This window comes from Euprymna scolopes, chromosome 25 (genome assembly GCF_053919585.1).
Source record: "Euprymna scolopes isolate OS-2025 chromosome 25, ASM5391958v1, whole genome shotgun sequence".
NCBI classification, from domain to species: domain Eukaryota; kingdom Metazoa; phylum Mollusca; class Cephalopoda; order Sepiida; family Sepiolidae; genus Euprymna; species Euprymna scolopes.
Window position 1 is genome coordinate 29,341,105 of NC_136506.1, and position 19,009 is coordinate 29,360,113.

The 19,009-nt window shown below is 36.1% G+C and overlaps 1 protein-coding gene across 4 annotated transcripts in view; it reads left to right on the top strand.

Moving 5' to 3' along the window:
* Nucleotides 1-369: 369 nt before the first annotated feature.
* Nucleotides 370-19,009, top strand: part of LOC145247308 (uncharacterized) — a 537,232-nt gene continuing 518,592 nt past the window's right edge. The window contains exon 1 of one of the 4 annotated variants that reach the window (XM_080108929.1): nt 370-1,177. The gene's annotated coding sequence lies outside the window, so the exon portion shown is untranslated. The remainder of the gene's footprint in view (nt 1,178-19,009) is intronic. The other 3 variants (XM_080108932.1, XM_080108933.1, XM_080108936.1) reach the window with 3 other exon arrangements.

Consider the following 19,009-nt stretch of genomic DNA (forward strand, 5'->3'; position numbering starts at 1 on the left):
TGTGTGTGTGTGTGTGTTGCTAAGGCTTTAAAAGTTCTGCTGTTCTCAAATAAAAAAAAATACAATAAAGGTGACCACTTTAGACATACAAAAAATGGTTACTGGTTCTGTTCTAAGCTATGTGGTCAAGAAATGGCTGATATTGATATAATAAAGTGAATCCACAATCTAAAATTATATAAAATCATTGTATTTACAGGATTTTCTCATGTACACACACACGCACGCACAAATAGAATTTCATTTTTATTTTTTGTTGACAGCGTCGGTGCAAAGGCTGGGATTTGACCGACTCGTTTAACAATAACATTTGGTGGACCGTCTCGTCGTCCTCACCATAATGTAGTAACTCGATTTTTCAGAAAAGACGAAGAACTAATAGAACTGCTACAAGAAGAATGAAGTAATCCTTGGTAGCACCAGCGCGCGCTTTTTCCTCCTCATCCTACGTCGCGTCCGTTTTCCCTAGATTCCAAAAAAAAAAAAAAAAAAAAAAAAAAAAAAGAGAAAGATAGACCAAAAGAATACGAAGAAGGAGGAGGATGCTATGATTGTGTTACTTAAATACGCACACACACACACACACACACACACCAGAGAGCCGTAAAAGAAGGAAGTGACAACCGTTTCTTTTCTTCTTGGATACGATTGTACACGATTATTAGGTTGCTTTATTTTTATTTATTTATTTTTGTGTTTTAATCTTTGAATCGAATGAACTTCGATATTCAATAATCAATCATCGTTTTTTTTTCAGGTTGAAAAACGATCGGGCACTTGCTAAATTAAATCGTCCCATAAATCACAAATACCATACAAACGACAGCATATTTTGGGGGGAGGCAGAGGCATTTATTGCCGAATTAAGTACGTAAACAAATCAAAGAAGAAAATAACAGTTTTTAAGTTCAACTCGTGCTAATTGTTTAAAAAAAAATTTTTTTTTTTTTTGAAAAGACAAAAAAAGAAACAGATTAGAAGAATTTGTATCTATCTACGACGATTGATTATAATTTTCAACCAAAAAGATCGCTTTCTAATTAAATGCAACAGTTTATTTGTTTTTACTGCTGACAGATTTTAAAAAAAAAATACAGATTCGGGATTACCATTATTATAAACATGGAAAAAAAATAATTTCCCCTGCCTACCCGTTTTTGGTTACTTTAATGTTTTGGTAAGTAATTTTTTTACTTTCATTTTATTTTATTTTATTTATAAATTCTTAAACATTTCGTTTAACATATTTCATTAAAACAGTGAAACAAAACACTGGGAACTTAGCCTACAGGGCTAAAACGAAGGTATCGATGGACAATCAAACGGATATATATTTTTTCGTTATGGAATGTAGCTTATACAGTGTACACGCGTAATTGAGCACTCTGGTCGTTTCTAAAGACACAACATTACATTCGCACTTAGATTACGGGCCGAACTGAAATGATAATGCTATTATTTAGAAACCCATTCTTAACATAGGGAGAGGGGAAGTTTTGTAAGTATTCTGTTTTTCACCCACCAATTTACTAATAAGAAAGTGAACCGTAAAAAAGGGAATTTAACTAAAATAATATAGCATGATTCGTATTCTAAGTCCCACTAATGTATATATAACATATGCCTAAGCCGAATTTACTTAATAAAATCAGAAAAATGAAAATAAATAAATAAAAACGAAGATAACGTTAATGAAAAAAACCCTTTACTGTTTTATTTATTCCATCCCTTATTTTTTCAACATGGTGACGCGTGTTCATAATCAAAAGGGATTCTCAGTCTTATGTAAGCAATCCCTATTTTTATTGTGCTAAGTTGAAGTATTGGTTAGTTATTATTGTAGAATTTTTATATATATATATATATATATATATATATATATATATATATATATATATACTACCAGTTCAGCCCCACTTTGCCCGGGCCCTATGTACTGTTCATAACACACACACACACACACACACATATATATATATATATATATATATTATTTAAAAGTTTAACTCATGTCCAGGTATGTAAAATTTCAAGTGTTTAGAGTGGCGGAGGAGTTTGGTAGAGTCTTCAGAGGTCAAATCGTTGACAGCCAACTTTCTAGCCGAAAATCAATTAAAAAGATTTTCCCAAATCTCAATAGCCCTTATGTCAAATCTCGAATCTGTAGATTGAAAATTGACAGAGTAATTTGGTAGGGAAATGTACAGACACACACACACACACACAGACAATTTCACTTTCATAAATATATATATATTACGTTATTTTTTTTTCTTTCTGAGGATGAAGAGGCATCCTACCGGCTGCCACCCATTATCTCATACATTCCAACCGAGAGATCTTTTTTAAGATTCTAATCGTCTCTTTAAGTGCAATTGTTTGTATTTCTCTTCCACTTGGTTCACCCGATATATTAACTTGGTAGTTTTGGAAAATCTTTTGTGCAGTCCGGCTTCCTTTGTTTGAGTTTGATAGGTGTATAAAATTCACTAGCGGTCTCCAGTCGCATGTATATTCCCGTTAGGGGAGATGACGACGTTAGGCTTTTGCTCCTTTTTGAAGGTAGATGTCGACGTCTTCCTACATACAGCACATGGACTTCCCAAATTGGTCACCCATTTTAGTAATGACCAGGCTCAATGTTGCTTAACTTCGGTAATCTGAAGGGAACCGGTGTGTCAATGTGATTATGCCGTATCTATGAGTCCGGTTGCTCATATAATAACTGGAATGATGAAGATTTTTCTAAGATTCCAGTGTGTGTGTGTGTGTGTGTATATATATATATATATATATATATATATTTATGTATGTGTGTGTGAGAGAAGTTCGATAAGTGTATGCGATTCAAATGTACAGGATTTATTCCTCATTCCTAAACTAAGAATCAACAGATCATTAGGAATTTTGAAACGCAGATGCTAGGTGTTGGGGGTCGTGATGCAGGTTATATTTAATATAATTTAGTTTTAATGCACCCAAGGGTGAGAAGCCATCCGTAAAACTTCTGTTTTTTTTTTTTTTTGGTTTTTTTTTTTGTGAAATTTTACCAATATGTACTTATTAGGCATCAATTAATAACTATTCCCCAAATTTCAGTTTCTTTTGAGTATTTCAAAATGTTCTTAAGAAACATAATATGAGCAGAATCTCGCATCTAAAAATTTACATATTTCAGATCTGCATCGTTTGTGTTCCATAAGCAGTAGACACCAAATAAGTATGCCCGGACTGAGGCGAGTCTGTACGTATGTTTACATGTCTGACTAAAACTAAAAACCGATAAAACAAATACACACAAAGTTAGTATTTTCTTAACCGGCGTTTTCGTGGATGCATAATATTTAAACAAAAATTCGGTGCTAATGCAGAGAGCAATCCACGCTATTTTTTTTAAATCGTATTTCCTCGTTTGATTAAAGTTTTATTATGTTTTTTTTTAATCAATTGTAAGGTTAAAGTACAGAATAGGTACAAAACACTCTCCCCTCCCCATGTTAAGAATGGCTTTTTAAATAATAACGTTATTATTTCAGCACGGATCACTCTCTGCATGAGTACCAAAAATTCTTTATTCTCTTAAGGTCAATTGAGCCAGGTTCCGTTGGTGGGGGGAGGGGGTCAGTGTTATTATGTACTAACTTGGAAAGAAAATGCCGAGTAATTCCACGAGGAATCTATTACATAAAGGAGAGTTGTGTGTGCGTGTGTGTAGCTACAGAGGAATGGGCTGGCCGGAGGAGCAGGAAAAGAAACAAAACAAAACAAAACAAAAACAGGAATACTCTTCCAAGTTTAGTCACCTTGAGTTTATAAAGGCTTTATGTGGTTGTAAATTGAAACGAGTTTCTTTATTCATTTCTTTCTTTTTTTTTTTTTTTTCAAACTGTATTTTTTAAATAGGCTAACGAACAACAACAACAACAACAACAACAAATAGGTTATCATTTTTTTGGTTCGTTTGTTTATTTTAAAAAATGCAATTTGAAAGAAAAAATGTAAAAACATATTTCATTTTGCAGGCAAAAGCTCTGCACACAGGTTGACTAAACTCGAAGGTAACCGGAAAGACAGAAAGATAGAAGTTTTAATAGAAATATGTTACAGTTTTGCCCCAGCCAATGCCGGGTAGCCCTGTTAGTATATATATTACTAGTAAAAGTACTCGTCGTTGACTGAGTTCAAAAACAGCCTACAGAAAAATGGACTCTGATTTATGAAAGTATGATAGGTTATGAAAAGGAAGGGTTGTAAAGAGATAGCTTCGAATTTGGGAGTATCAAAACCAAAGCAAAATATGATGAAAGTAAAAATAAAATAGATAAACCCCATAATTTATTATACCATACATGTTCACACTGAAACACTTATCACAATATTCTGTGGATCTATATTAAAAAACCTTGTTAAACTTTGTGACATATTTCCATTCTATGGAGGTCGGCGCGAACGAACACCCCATAATTTTATTATACCATATTTCTTCAAACTGAAACATAATTATCAAATGTATACTTACGCAGATGGATATGAAAAGTCTTTATTAAAGTTTATGCCTATATCCATTCTATGGAAGCCAGGCGCGAACGCAGACCCCACAGTTTTATTACACCATCATTATTTCAGTTAAAACATACTTATCAAAGTATTCTTATGTACATCTATATCAAAAACACTTGTAAACGTTTTTTTTTTAATTTTTTATTTCCATACTTTGTGGACCAGGCGCGAACGCAGATCTCACAATTTTAATGAACCATTGAACCACCGTTCTTCCAGATCAAACATACCCATTCCTGTGTCTCGATAGATACATCTTCTATCATTATATGTAATCAGTTTTTTAAAATAGTCAACCATATAGGAGCCTATTCGTGACCAGACACAAACACACACAGACATTCAGCTTTATATATATATATATATATATATATATATATATATATATATATATACGGCATAATCACGTTGGCACACTCCTGCAAGGGGTATCCTTTGTCTTTCGAGACTGAACGGAGGCATCGAATATATATATATATATATATATATATATATATATATATGTATATATATATATATTCTCTTTGAAGATTTCTTTATTTCGAATCCTTTTATTTAATGGTATTACGCTCGCAAGCACATGTCTCAACAACAAAAGCAGCATTATGAATTATTCTACTGTCAGAAATACATTCCAGTGCCAACTACATAATGTATGTACAGTCGTCCTGAATTCAAAAAAAAAAATTTTTTTATTATAATAATGGCAAATTCGACTCAAAGTTAGCGACAAAGCGTGTTCGGTCAGATTATATAATAAAACTCCCGGTCAGTTTTAGTTTCTCATATTTATTTATTTACTAACATGGAGACCCGACAGTGCCCGGGATTGCATAAGGATCAACGAATGTTCCACACTTCCAAAACTTTTATTGTTATTGAAATCTGTGAAATCGATCATTTTTCAATCAAATCGATTGATTACCTGCTCTAATATGGGACTCACCGAGAGGGAGCTTCACCAAGACCGTCTTAAAACGAAGGCCACGGCTTCACACACCATCCCACAATGATTTAGTCTACAATACATTGTTGCCCACATTGCACTGTAGAGAACGTACTGTTGATTTTATAAAATTATATTTTATATATAACTAGCCTGGGTGCCCAGTGTTGACCGGGTGTGTTGAGCAAAAAAAAGAAAAAAATTGGTAATAAGCAGGCAAGCTCGAACCCGTACAGCGAAGGAGGAAAAGAACGTGAAAAAAAACAAACAAAAAAAAACGTGACGTCTTTGCTGCTGCGTCCATCGCCAAACCGGAAGTGGGGAAGATTTAAATTAAGGCTAGTCAATTGAAAAGACGGGATGACTTTGGAAAATATTGGCGAAAAAAGAGACCCCTCCCTGTAGAAAAGTGCGCAGTTGAGGGTAAAGAAATTAATGTCAGCTAGGCCAGTTTTTCGATATTTGTCATCCAAAGGGTCGAGCTTCAAAACGATACCAATCTCGTGAAAATCCATCGCCTGTGTCGAAAGTTTTAGGCAGACATACATACATACATACATACATTTAAATAGACAGGTGAGATTCATATTATAGAAGAAGATGGCTTGAATTAAAGTTTAAAATGCAACAGTCAAGTATCATGCTTTAATTGTGCTTTAAACAGAAACATTCATTTCGAACGCACCCCTGCCATATCAAAGAACCTACTGTTGATTTTATACGTTGGGCCTTTCGGCTTGTGTGGTAATAAAACTTCTCAACTGCACTTGTGATGTTAGGCTGTTAACTTTAGTCAAAATAGCTTGTTTCTTCTTTCATCGGATTTTTTTGATTATCGATTATAAAACCTATCTAAGAATACTGCCAAGCACATAAAGAACCTTCGTGTGAAATTTCATAAAAATTGGCCCAGCTGTTTTCGAGTCCATAGGGAAGGAACTCACACACACACAGGTAAAGTTCCTTTTATATAATTGCAGAGATGTATTAAATTTTTAACTTAAAGTACAGAATAGTTAACGAAGCATCCCCCTACCATGTTAAGAATTACTTTCTAAATACTGACGTTATTATTTCAGCACGGTCCATAAACCGTGGACGCTTATTTAGAAAGCTATTCTTAACATTGAGAGGAAGGCTTTGTTAACTATTCTGTACTTTCACCTAAAAATTTAAGAAATAAATTAATAAATAAGAAAATTAGTAAAACACTTGACAAACCAGAAGAGTAAGGACCCAAAACAGGAAGTTTAAATATCAGGAACTAAATCTGTCTGAACACCGTTTGCTGCTGACTTTGAGTCGTGTACTCTTCTGGTTTACCATAATAGTAAATATGATTGTGACTATTGTTATGATAAATAAATAAAATGATAGCACCAGCCTCGGCTGAGATCACACAAAATAGCCATGAAGGTTCAAGGAGGATGGAAAAACCTAAGAGAAAGAGCACTAACCAGACATTTACTGGAGTAGTGTGCAAAGTCTTGGGGAGTTGGAGATGCTTATTGTCACCCAAGTCTCAGAGAAGATCAATGGTCGTTCCTAAGAAATAAATAGTAAGCAGCTTTTGTAAGAATTGTAAAGCTAGGGTCTCCAAAGTTTTGAACGGATGAAGGCATGTTGGCGACCTTCAAACGCTACATGGGCTAAAATGAATAAAAAATATGACCTGGACGTGTTTTATATTCTTTTGCGGGTTTGTATTATTATACACATAGATCCGAAAAAGTTGTCAAAAAAGCAAATATATAAACAAATAAATGTTATCGAAGGCAAGATAAGTTACTTTTCTATCTAACTGGATAATTCTTTTAGTGTTTTAATTTAATGTAACATGTTTATCAGCTCAAAAAAACATACAATGTTTACCGATGTATTTTAAAATTGCAAATGGCGGGGCACTCTCTGGTAAACACGGTAAGCTTCGGAAAACGAGTTCAAACTAAAAATATACACAAAATACTGTTAAAAACCCACCGAATATATTTCAGTCTATGTCATTGTAACATATATTGAGCGAGTTTCTAACAATATTTTTGTTAGTTTTTTAGTTTTAACTCATTTTCCCAAGCTTACCGTGTTTACCAGAGAGTGCCCTGCCATTCGCAATTTTCGAATACATCGATAAATACTGTATGTTTTTTGAGCTGAATAAACATGTTACATTAAATAAAAATACTAAAAAATTATCCAGTTTGGTAGAAAAGTGACTTATCTTGCCTTTGATAACATTTATTTGTTATGTATTTGTTTTTTGACAACTTTTTCGAATCTATGTGTATAATAATACAAACCTTGTTTGCTTATTTTTTTTGTGAAACTGGTTCTCCAAAATCTCATTCTTTTAATCATTTTCAGAAATAAAAAAACAAAAAAACACCATAGTATATACACACATTTTCATCTTTGCAATTTTTCCTGAATGTTTTTACGTTTTCCATAAAAGCTACGCGGGCCAGTTTAAAGACTTTGGCAGGCCGAATCCAAGCTTGCGGGCCGTAGTTTGAAGACCCCTGATTTAAAGTCATTTGCAATGATTATCGAAAGAGATGCAGTATTAGAAATCTGGGGAGACTTGTAATGACTCAGACTCCAGGGAACACTACTGGTTATTGTCAGTGAGTAATCTCTGATGATGACCTGTGTGAGAAAAGATAATAATAACAACAACAATACCACTAGGTCATATACATATATATATATATATATATATATATATATATATATATATATATGGAGCAAAAGGTGGTTTCATGGTTGGGTTCAAATCTCATTAATGGAAAGAATTGTTACACTACACTGATGATTGCGTAAGTATGAAACATTAGTGTCTATAGGTATAAATGTATAACTATTATTCAGTTATAATTATCAAACCATTTTAAGAATACTTTAAGATAGGCAGTGTCTGCTGAGTTATAATTAAGGCAGTCAACTAGCGTCTATGCAATGGTCACGACTTCCGTTCGTGCGAACACTCTATATTCCCTAATGTACTCACCTTAGTTCAGCGTTTAATAGTTCTTAATTCCTTTAATTCCCGTGAAAATTGTTTGGTGGCACTGAAGTAGAGGCTCAGCAAATGGAGCAAAAGGTGGCTTCATGGCTGGGTTCAAATCTCATGATCGGCAGGAATTGTTACCTACACTGATGACTGCATAAGTATGAAACATTAATGTCTGTAGGTAGAAACGAATAATTATTATTTAATTATAATGTATATTATATTATATGTCTCTTTGTCTGTTGATTCTGCGTTTTCTAGGAAACTACTAAACCGATCTGGCTGAAATGTTGTATGGACCTTTGTGATGATAAAGTGCAACAAACTGAGTATTATGGTATCTGTTCAATGCACAGTTAAATTAATGGCAAACCGATCATCAAAAATGTATCTGACATTTCAGGCGTTAGAGACTAGTTTGATATAGTACAAACAATTAGAAATGCTATGAAACTGCAGTAAAGTTTTGAGATAAGTGCATTTTATTATAATTTATTTTTATATAGCTCTATCCAATAGGATACTGAGCTCTGTTAGTTCAGGATCGAAGATATATATACATTTTATATACTTATTAAAATATGTTATTTTTTTATATGGACTCAAAATGTTGGGATATATTTATGCTGGACCCTATATAAACTGTTGAGTGGAAAGGACATAACAGAGTTTTAAAGTGTAGTATCTGTTCTGTTCTATTCTTAGATGAGAAAAGTCTATCCCTAGTGTGGCATTTTTTGGAACAAATTGCTTTCATTTTAGGAAAATGAAAATTCAGTAGAATTAACAAAGTCTACCACGATTCCCCATGTCAAGAATAGCTTCTTATGTTTGCTTTGGGGTGTTAAATTGTGCAAGTACCGCTGTTTTTTTTTTCTTTTTTTTTCTTGTCATTGACATTGTTCCTCTTTGTATCTTTACATTTTCTATAAGAGCTCCCAAGCCAAATCTAATACTTTGGCAGGCCAGATCTAATCCGCAGGCCATAGTTTTGAAACCCATGATGTAAAGTCATTTGCAATGATTGTCGAAAGAGATAGAGAGTACTACAAATCTGGGGAGACGTCTTGTCACTAAGATTCCGGGGAACACCACCGGTTGTTGTCAGTGAGTAATCTTTGATGATGACCGACGGAAGAGAACTCTGTCCTACAAGATAAAAATGCCGGAACAGCCCCTTTGACATTCCCCACGATGCCTCAGCAATTAGCAGCAAACTAACCCTTTCTCAAAAGACGAGAAGGCAAAGCCTGAAAGGGTGGACCTCCTAAAACTAGACAGGACCAGAGACGTATCTCAATCAACAGGAAACAAGCCACCTCAACAATGGCCTAGATTCTGGTGTTTTTAGTACCGTTGGAAAAAAATTGACATTTAAGGATATAATTTAATATGATATTTAATTGCCATTTAATTGTTATTTAATGATTTAATATGGGCAAACCAGAAGGATCCTTGACTCAGTCTGCAGCAAATGGTGTCTGGTCCGATTCAGTTTCTGATATCAAACACTTTCTGTTCTGGGTCGCTTACTTCTATAGTTTGCAAAGTTTTTATACTAATCTTTATTTCTTAAATTGTTAGCTGAAAGTATAGAATAGTTAACAAACCCCTTTATGTCCCATGTTAACAATTACTTTCTAAATAATAACGCTATTATTTGAACACGGTCAGTAAACTGCAGAAAATTATTTAGAAAACTATTCTAAACATAGGGAGGTGAAGGGGTTTTGTTAACTATTCTGTACTTTTAGGTAAGAATTTAGTAAATCTATTTAAATAAAACGTGTGTGTGTGTGTGTGTGTGTGTGTGTGTGTGTGTGTGTGTGTGTGTGTGTGTGTCGGTGTGAAAATATTTAACCAATAAACTCTTAAACTACTGGTCACATAACACTGAAATTAACAGGAAACAGTAATCATACACCAAGGATGGGTTATAACAAGTAAAACCTTTGTTTGGATGGATGTATAATGCACACCGAAATATGTTGGCAAGTTGAAATGCAAAATGTTGATTTCAACTTGCCGACATATTTCTATTACTTTTGCGCATGCGCAAATTCACTCATAGCTTGAAGTGGTTTAATTTAAAATCTTTCTTATATATCTGTCGATAGCTCAAACGGTAGGGAACACGCTGGAATGCTAAAAGTTTTGGTTTCGACTCTAGTTGATGGTATCCAAATCATTTTTCTTAACTTTTGAAATCAGTAATCAGTACTATATATATATATATATATATATATATATATATATATATATATATATATATATATATATATATATATAATTAGAGAATTGGCTCTGTAATAATAAATACGAAAGCTGCATAAATTGAAATATATATTTAAGCGTATTTTACTCTGTCTAATAAATTAATACATTTAAAAAACTGGAACTTTGGCCGGAAGTATATTACGGATGAAGTTCAATATCATTTTACCGTTTGTCATTAACTTTGAGTCGGAGACTATTCTGGTTTACCTTTCCATATATTTAATTGATATTTAATAGTATAATTTAATAGGTACATATGCAGTTTAGAGAACGTGCTAACGTTAGTATTTAGAAACCCATTCTTAGCATGGTAGGGAGTGCCTTTTTAAAAACTATTTTATAATACCTAATAATTTGATAAGCAAACGATACCGTAAAAAAATCTGAATTCAATTTGAAAATCTTATCTCCATATAACACGGTTCATAAAGTGCAGAAATACAACTTAATATATTGCATTGTTATATTTTTTTTGAAAAATTGGTTCTTATGCAGAGAAGGTACCTCGCTGAAATGATAAAGTTATTATTTAGAAACTCATTCTTTACGTGAGGAAGATGGTGTATTTTGTAACTATTCTATACTTTCACCTAACGATTTAATGAAAAAAAAAATACCATACAACTTGAATTTGACTTGAAAATACTAAAAAAAAAAAAAAAGCACGGTACCATCTCTGCATAATAATTGAAGAATTTTTCAAAACAAACAAGTTTGTTATATTTGTCACCACGTGAGCTAACTTCTTGTTTTTTTTTTTTTTACGCGGGGAAAATTTTAATCTGCTATAACTAGGTAAGAAATAAAAGAAAAATGGTGAACTTCTTTTTAAAACTAAATATTTTGTGGGGGTAATTTCCTTGTTTAGGGTTGTTTGGGTATATTCTTGACGTTGACCAGTAGTTTTAACGAGTTTTCTCCGTATGAAGAAAACGATAAATTTATCCCCCCCCCAAAAAAAAATAAGTGAGAGATTACTTTTTTTAGGCGATTACATATGAACATCCTAAAATCTTTGCAAAAATAAAGTTATTTTTAAAGTTTGGAATCCGTGATATGTCGTACATAAGACATTGGTATTTCGTTATCTTTTCCCTCCTAACTCTGTTTAACCCCCAGCACCATCGAAGACACTAACTTCTACTAAGGTTGCTTCTTTCTTCTTCTTGTCCCATATCCCTGTCAGGTTTTATGGCTCTGCTTTCTGGATATATAGCTCTGGAGATCGCATAGTGGATGGTGTATGACTTATTTCCAACCGTTCTCTCTGGTAAACATGTTCCCAGGACTTGTTACTGCTGCAATTGATGTTCAACTTGTTTACAAAACGTCCAGTAGAGATATTTACATGCCCCATTATGTTGCATCGTATAGTAGCCATCCGCCAACAGAACCTTAGAGTTGGATGCCAGGTGGTTCACTCTCTCTACCTCTGTGTAGCAAAACCTGCACTAATTCTCACTGCTGAGACCACGCATCTTTTTGAAAGCATTGGTCATCAAGCCTTGATCTTCGGCAGCCATTATAATCCTCTCCTGATCACAGTGAAGCGATCCTCTTTTTAGCCAGTCTATAGAGTAGTGTTGAGACGATTAATCGGAATTGGGAATCGGTAAAATCAGAAGATTTGGAGGCATCAGAATCAGAGAAATTGATGCCTATTTTCTGATGCTAAAACGATTCTTTAGACAGTTTTTTTTTTTATTTGATTTTGTTTAAAGTAAAATCTTCCATTGCTGGTAATAATGATACAATAATGAATATTTATTGATTTTAAATTACCAGTAAAGCTAAAATCGAGAGATCCTCCTCCACAAGCGTATTTTTACATTTAGGAAAATATCTGCATATTTAACATGTGTTTTTACGAAAATCGAGGAAATAACAAATTCTATAGTTAAATAATTAAAGATATATAAAGAATCGGAATCGGTACTTCTATCGGAATTGGGAATTTAGCATGGAATCTGTAATTGTATCGGAATCAGGGAAAAATATTGGAATCGTCCCATCACTACTATAGAGCCTTCCTTATCTATATAGTCCTGGGTGAATCGTCCTATCACTACTATAGAGCCTTCCTTATCTATATAGTCCTGGGTGAATCGTCCTATCACTACTATAGCGCCTTCCTTATCTATATAGTCCTGGGTGAATCGTCCTATCACTACTATAGCGCCTTCCTTATCTATATAGTCCTGGGTGAATCGTCCTATCACTACTATAGCGCCTTCCTTATCTATATAGTCCTGGGTGAATCGTCCTATCACTACTATAGAGCCTTCCTTATCTATATAGTCCTGGGTGAATCGTCCTATCACTACTATAGCGCCTTCCTTATCTATATAGTCCTGGGTGAATCGTCCTATCACTACTATAGCGCCTTCCTTATCTATATAGTCCTGGGTGAATCGTCCCATCACTACTATAGAGCCTTCCTTATCTATATAGTCCTGGGTGAATCGTCCTATCACTACTATAGAGCCTTCCTTATCTATATAGTCCTGGGTGAATCGTCCAATCACTACTATAGCGCCTTCCTTATCTATATAGTCCTGGGTGAATCGTCCAATCACTACTATAGAGCCTTCCTTATCTATATAGTCCTGGGTGAATCGTCCTATCACTACTATAGAGCCTTCCTTATCTATATAGTCCTGGGTGAATCGTCCCATCATTACTATAGAGCCTTCCTTATCTATATAGTCCTGGGTGAATCGTCCTATCACTACTATAGCGCCTTCCTTATCTATATAGTCCTGGGTGAATCGTCCAATCACTACTATAGAGCCTTCCTTATCTATATAGTCCTGGGTGAATCGTCCTATCACTACTATAGCGCCTTCCTTATCTATATAGTCCTGGGCGAATCGTCCTATCACTACTATAGCGCTTTCCTTATCTATATAGTCCTGGGTGAATCATCCTATCACTACTATAGCGCCTTCCTTATCTATATAGTCCTGGGTGAATCGTCCTATCACTACTATAGAGCCTTCCTTATCTATATAGTCCTGGGTGAATCGTCCTATCACTACTATAGCGCCTTCCTTATCTATATAGTCCTGGGCGAATCGTCCTATCACTACTATAGCGCCTTCCTTATCTATATAGTCCTGGGTGAATCGTCCAATCACTACTATAGAGCCTTCCTTATCTATATAGTCCTGGGTGAATCGTCCTATCACTACTATAGAGCCTTCCTTATCTATATAGTCCTGGGTGAATCGTCCTATCACTACTATAGAGCCTTCCTTATCTATATAGTCCTGGGTGAATCGTCCCATAACTACTATAGAGCCTTCCTTATCTATATAGTCCTGGGTGAATCGTCCTATCACTACTATACAGCTTCCTTATCTATATAGTCCTGGGTGAATCGTCCTATCACACTACTATAGAGCCTTCCTTATCTATATAGTCTTGGGTGAATCGTCCTATCACTACTATAGAGCCTTCCTTATCTATATATTCCTGGGTGAATCGTCCTATCACTACTATAGCGCCTTCCTTATCTATATAGTCCTGGGTGAATCGTCCTATCACTACTATAGCGCCTTCCTTATCTATATAGTCCTGGGTGAATCGTCCTATCACTACTATAGAGCCTTCCTTATCTATATAGTCCTGGGTGAATCGTCCCATAACTACTATAGAGCCTTCCTTATCTATATAGTCCTGGGTGAATCGTCCTATCACTACTATAGAGCCTTCCTTATCTATATAGTCCTGGGTGAATCGTCCCATCACTACTATAGAGCCTTCCTTATCTATATAGTCCTGGGTGAATCGTCCTATCACTACTATAGAGCCTTCCTTATCTATATAGTCCTGGGTGAATCGTCCTATCACTACTATAGAGCCTTCCTTATCTATATAGTCCTGGGTGAATCGTCCTATCACTACTATAGAGCCTTCCTTATCTATATAGTCCTGGGTGAATCGTCCTATCACTACTATAGCGCCTTCCTTATCTATATAGTCCTGGGTGAATCATCCCATAACTACTATAGAGCCTTCCTTATCTATATAGTCCTGGGTGAATCGTCCTATCACTACTATAGAGCCTTCCTTATCTATATAGTCCTGGGTGAATCGTCCTATCACTACTATAGAGCCTTCCTTATCTATATAGTCCTGGGTGAATCGTCCTATCACTACTATAGCGCCTTCCTTATCTATATAGTCCTGGGTGAATCGTCCTATCACTACTATAGCGCCTTCCTTATCTATATAGTCCTGGGTGAATCGTTCTATCACTACTATAGAGCCTTCTTTATCTATATAGTCCTGGGTGAATCATCCTATCACTACTATAGCGCCTTCCTTATCTATATAGTCCTGGGTGAATCGTCCCATAACTACTATAGAGCCTTCCTTATCTATATAGTCCTGGGTGAATCGTCCTATCACTACTATAGAGCCTTCCTTATCTATATAGTCCTGGGTGAATCGTCCTATCACTACTATAGCGCCTTCCTTATCTATATAGTCCTGGGTGAATCGTCCAATCACTACTATAGAGCCTTCCTTATCTATATAGTCCTGGGTGAATCGTCCCATCACTACTATAGAGCCTTCCTTATCTATCTAGTCCTGGGTGAATCGTCCTATCACTACTATAGCGCCTTCCTTATCTATATAGTCCTGGGTGAATCATCCTATCACTACTATAGCGCCTTCCTTATCTATATAGTCCTGGGTGAATCGTCCTATCACTACTATAGAGCCTTCCTTATCTATATAGTCCTGGGTGAATCGTCCTATCACTACTATAGCGCCTTCCTTATCTATATAGTCCTGGGTGAATCGTCCTATCACTACTATAGCGCCTTCCTTATCTATATAGTCCTGGGTGAATCGTCCCATCACTACTATAGAGCCTTCCTTATCTATATAGTCCTGGGTGAATCGTCCTATCACTACTATAGAGCCTTCCTTATCTATATAGTCCTGGGTGAATCGTCCAATCACTACTATAGCGCCTTCCTTATCTATATAGTCCTGGGTGAATCGTCCAATCACTACTATAGAGCCTTCCTTATCTATATAGTCCTGGGTGAATCGTCCTATCACTACTATAGAGCCTTCCTTATCTATATAGTCCTGGGTGAATCGTCCTATCACTACTATAGAGCCTTCCTTATCTATATAGTCCTGGGTGAATCGTCCCATAACTACTATAGAGCCTTCCTTATCTATATAGTCCTGGGTGAATCGTCCTATCACTACTATACAGCTTCCTTATCTATATAGTCCTGGGTGAATCGTCCTATCACACTACTATAGAGCCTTCCTTATCTATATAGTCTTGGGTGAATCGTCCTATCACTACTATAGAGCCTTCCTTATCTATATAGTCCTGGGTGAATCGTCCTATCACTACTATAGCGCCTTCCTTATCTATATAGTCCTGGGTGAATCGTCCTATCACTACTATAGCGCCTTCCTTATCTATATAGTCCTGGGTGAATCGTCCTATCACTACTATAGAGCCTTCCTTATCTATATAGTCCTGGGTGAATCGTCCTATCACTACTATAGCGCCTTCCTTATCTATATAGTCCTGGGTGAATCGTCCCATAACTACTATAGAGCCTTCCTTATCTATATAGTCCTGGGTGAATCGTCCTATCACTACTATAGAGCCTTCCTTATCTATATAGTCCTGGGTGAATCGTCCCATAACTACTATAGAGCCTTCCTTATCTATATAGACCTGGGTGAATCGTCCTATCACTACTATAGAGCCTTCCTTATTTATATAGTCCTGGGTGAATCGTCCCATCACTACTATAGAGCCTTCCTTATCTATATAGTCCTGGGTGAATCGTCCTATCACTACTATAGAGCCTTCCTTATCTATATAGTCCTGGGTGAATCGTCCTATCACTACTATAGAGCCTTCCTTATCTATATAGTCCTGGGTGAATCGTCCTATCACTACTATAGAGCCTTCCTTATCTATATAGTCCTGGGTGAATCGTCCTATCACTACTATAGCGCCTTCCTTATCTATATAGTCCTGGGTGAATCATCCCATAACTACTATAGAGCCTTCCTTATCTATATAGTCCTGGGTGAATCGTCCTATCACTACTATAGAGCCTTCCTTTTCTATATAGTCCTGGGTGAATCGTCCTATCACTACTATAGAGCCTTCCTTATCTATATAGTCCTGGGTGAATCGTCCTATCACTACTATAGCGCCTTCCTTATCTATATAGTCCTGGGTGAATCGTCCTATCACTACTATAGCGCCTTCCTTATCTATATAGTCCTGGGTGAATCGTCCTATCACTACTATAGAGCCTTCTTTATCTATATAGTCCTGGGTGAATCATCCTATCACTACTATAGCGCCTTCCTTATCTATATAGTCCTGGGTGAATCGTCCCATAACTACTATAGAGCCTTCCTTATCTATATAGTCCTGGATGAATCGTCCTATCACTACTATAGAGCCTTCCTAATCTATATAGTCCTGGGTGAATCGTCCTATCACTACTATAGCGCCTTCCTTATCTATATAGTCCTGGGTGAATCGTCCAATCACTACTATAGAGCCTTCCTTATCTATATAGTCCTGGGTGAATCGTCCCATCACTACTATAGAGCCTTCCTTATCTATCTAGTCCTGGGTGAATCGTCCTATCACTACTATAGCGCCTTCCTTATCTATATAGTCCTGGGTGAATCGTCCCATAACTACTATAGAGCCTTCCTTATCTATATAGTCCTGGGTGAATCGTCCTATCACTACTATAGAGCCTTCCTTATCTATATAGTCCTGGGTGAATCGTCCCATAACTACTATAGAGCCTTCCTTATCTATATAGTCCTGGGTGAATCGTCCTATCACTACTATAGAGCCTTCCTTATCTATATAGTCCTGGGTGAATCGTCCTATCACTACTATAGAGCCTTCCTTATCTATATAGTCCTGGGTGAATCGTCCTATCACTACTATAGAGCCTTCCTTATCTATATAGTCCTGGGTGAATCGTCCTATCACTACTATAGAGCCTTCCTTATCTATATAGTCCTGGGTGAATCGTCCTATCACTACTATAGCGCCTTCCTTATCTATATAGTCCTGGGTGAATCGTCCTATCACTACTATAGAGCCTTCTTTATCTATATAGTCCTGGGTGAATCATCCTATCACTACTATAGCGCCTTCCTTATCTATATAGTCCTGGGTGAATCGTCCCATAACTACTATAGAGCCTTCCTTATCTATATAGTCCTGGGTGAATCGTCCTATCACTACTATAGAGCCTTCCTTATCTATATAGTCCTGGGTGAATCGTCCTATCACTACTATAGCGCCTTCCTTATCTATATAGTCCTGGGTGAATCGTCCAATCACTACTATAGAGCCTTCCTTATCTATATAGTCCTGGGTGAATCGTCCTATCACTACTATAGCGCCTTCCTTATCTATATAGTCCTGGGTGAATCGTCCAATCACTACTATAGAGCCTTCCTTATCTATATAGTCCTGGGTGAATCGTCCCATCACTACTATAGAGCCTTTCTTATCTATCTAGTCCTGGGTGAATCGTCCTATCACTACTATAGAGCCTTCCTTATCTATATAGTCCTGGGTGAATCGTCCCATCACTACTATAGCGCCTTCCTTATCTATCTAGTCCTGGGTGAATGGTCCTATCACTACTATAGAGCCTTCCTTATCTATATAGTCCTGGGTGAATCGTCCTATCACTACTATACAGCTTCCTTATCTATATAGTCCTGGGTGAATCGTCCTATCACACTACTATAGAGCCTTCCTTATCTATATAGTCTTGGGTGAATCGTCCTATCACTACTATAGAGCCTTCCTTATCTATATAGTCCTGGGTGAATCGTCCTATCACTACTATAGAGCCTTCCTTATCTATATAGTCCTGGGTGAATCGTCCTATCACTACTATAGCGCCTTCCTTATCTATATAGTCCTGGGTGAATCGTCCCATAACTACTATAGAGCCTTCCTTATCTATATAGTCCTGGGTGAATCGTCCTATCACTACTATAGAGCCTTCCTTATCTATATAGTCCTGGGTGAATCGTCCTATCACTACTATAGAGCCTTCCTTATCTATATAGTCCTGGGTGAATCGTCCTATCACTACTATAGAGCCTTCCTTATCTATATAGTCCTGGGTGAATCGTCCTATCACTACTATAGCGCCTTCCTTATCTATATAGTC